Genomic DNA, 2,500 nt, shown 5'->3' on the forward strand with positions numbered 1-2,500 from the left:
CACCCACGGAACCAAATAGGAGACTGCATAAACAGACGCGGATAGCGGGCCTGAGTTTGAGCCCAATAGAATGAGTAACGTTAAAACTAAGAAGGTCAAAAAGACCAAGGGGGTGGACAAGAAAGATCCGGACCAAGCGTTCATGGATCTTCAAGATCGAATGGAGGCGATGCGTTTTGGGATAAGCAAGCTCGATGATGAGTCTTCCCATTTTACGCTAGTAACGGTTATGATGGACTTCCTCGATGAGGTAATGTCCGAATTTCGAAGGTTTAGAGCCGTTAATCGCATGCAGCAGGTCCTCGACCGTCAAACGCAAACGTCGTTTGACGGTAACGATGGATTCGGGCCGCAAACGCGAAAAGGCAGAAGACCAGTGGCTGATGACCAACAGCCTGGTCCAAGTGGGTTGCAAAGATTGCAACAACAACAACAACAACAACCATCGAGGTTGACCCCTGTTAGGGAAGCGGTGGAAAATATTCCAAGTCCGAGAAACGGACCGAATATTAATGAGGGTAGCATTAATAAGAGGAAGAAGAAGAAGAGCAAGAAGAAGCAGAATAAGCCCAGGAAGCGGCCTGAGGCTCTGCTGATATCGGACTGCACTTCCGAGGAGCTGGCGAAATTGCTCAAGGAAATGAAGCAGTCCGATGCTCTTAAATCGGTTGGAGAGACAATCTCTAAGGTCCGACGGGCCCAAAATGGAGGCATGTTGCTAGAATTGAAGCAGGGTAGTTCTGCAAGTGCAATTGCCCCAAAGGTTAAGGAAGCGGTGAAGGGCAAGGCGTCAGTGAGAACGCTAGCTCCTTCTAAAATGATTGAGATCATGCATCTCGATGAAATTACCACCCCAGAGGAGGTTGCGGAGTCTGTCAAAGCACAGCTCAACATCGAGATCGAAATAGATCGTATCAAAATGAAGAAAGGCCGCGCGGCCGGTACGCAGTGGGCACGGATCAACGTATCGCTGCCAGACTTTCAAAGCTTCCTGAATTTGGGAAAGCTGAAAGTTGGTTGGTCGATATGCCATATCCGTGAGGTAATGGAGGAGCAGAAATGCTATAAGTGTTGGAAGGTAGGCCATACGAGCTATCATTGTAGGGAACCAGACAGAAGTAATCTGTGCTGGAAATGCGGTTTGAGTGGACACAAGAAGCAAGCTTGTACCAACTCTGTTAAGTGTTTGGATTGCGGTACGAGGTCACAGAACCCTCACGCAACGGGCAGTTACATGTGTCCCCGTAGGCGAACGATTAGATCATAATGGTTAGGTTGCTACAACATAACCAGAATCATTGTTATGCTGCATTCCAGTTAATGTGGCAAACGATTAGGGAAGAATCTGCGGATATAGTGTTGATTGCAGATCCGTATCTGGCAACAACCAACGTCAAAGTGTTACGCAATGACGATAACACAGCAGCGGTAGTGGTTAACGCGGACTTACCAGTTAAGGTAGTCAGTAAGGCTCTGAAGGGTTTAATGATAGTTGACATAGGCGATATGCGAGTGGTTAGCGTTTACGCGCCACCTAGATTTAGTATGGAAGAGTTCCAGATCATGTTGGATAACACGGTAATGGCCGTAACCGGTATCCACAAATTCGTTATCGGGGGGGACTTCAACGCTTGGTCAGTAAGTTGGAACAACCAACTTGGCGAGCGTGGAGAAACCCAGAAACGAAGAGGTGAGTTGGTCTTATCAACCTTTGCGCAGATTGACGCAATTTTATTGAACGACGGCAGCACCCCAACTTATGTTGGACCAGGGCGCACGTCAGTAGTTGATCTTACTTTTGCGAGCAGAACAGTTGCAAGATCATTTAAGTGGGAGGTGTTATCTAGCTATATGAACTCTGATCATCGTGCAATACGAATAGATCTTGAGACGCAAAGCGTGCGTAACTTGTCCCGACCCATAACGAGATGGAGCATCAAGTATTTTAGCAAAGATATATTTGAAGTTATGATGCAAGCCGCTTTTGAGACCGAGGTCACAACAAGCGAAGATTTAATGCGTATACTTGTCACGGCGTGTAATGCGACGATGACTAAGCGTAAGAGGTACACTCCTAACAAGAGTGCATTTTGGTGGACGCTAGAGATCGAGGCACTTCGCAAAGAGTGCAAACACCGCGATCGATTAGCGCAAAGAGCATTCAATACTGATCTCTATTCTTCTTTTAGGGACGAGTTCAAGGTGGCACGGAATGCCCTCAAGCGATTGATCAAGCATACCCGACAGAGGAAGTGGAAAGAGTTCCTGGGAACAGCGAACAACGCATCATTTGGTATTGTATATCATACGTTCAAGAAAGTGGCCGAGGGTTCGATTGGACCCCGAACCATGACATTGGACGAGTTTAGAGAAGTGGTGAGCGAGCTTTTTCCTACTCACCCAAACACGGTGTGGCCTGAATATCGTATCGATCAGCCACGAGAGTTTGAAAGGGTAACTAATGATGAGATTCTTGCGGTTGCCAGGAGACTACCCAACA

At 47.2% G+C, this 2,500-nt stretch overlaps 1 pseudogene; it reads left to right on the plus strand.

Moving 5' to 3' along the window:
- The window catches only part of LOC133395008 (large subunit ribosomal RNA), a 9,190-nt pseudogene that overhangs the window by 3,136 nt on the left and 3,554 nt on the right, over positions 1–2,500 (plus strand).

Source organism: Anopheles gambiae (assembly GCF_943734735.2).
Source record: "Anopheles gambiae chromosome X unlocalized genomic scaffold, idAnoGambNW_F1_1 X_unloc_99, whole genome shotgun sequence".
In the NCBI taxonomy this organism is placed as follows: Eukaryota; Metazoa; Arthropoda; class Insecta; order Diptera; family Culicidae; genus Anopheles; species Anopheles gambiae.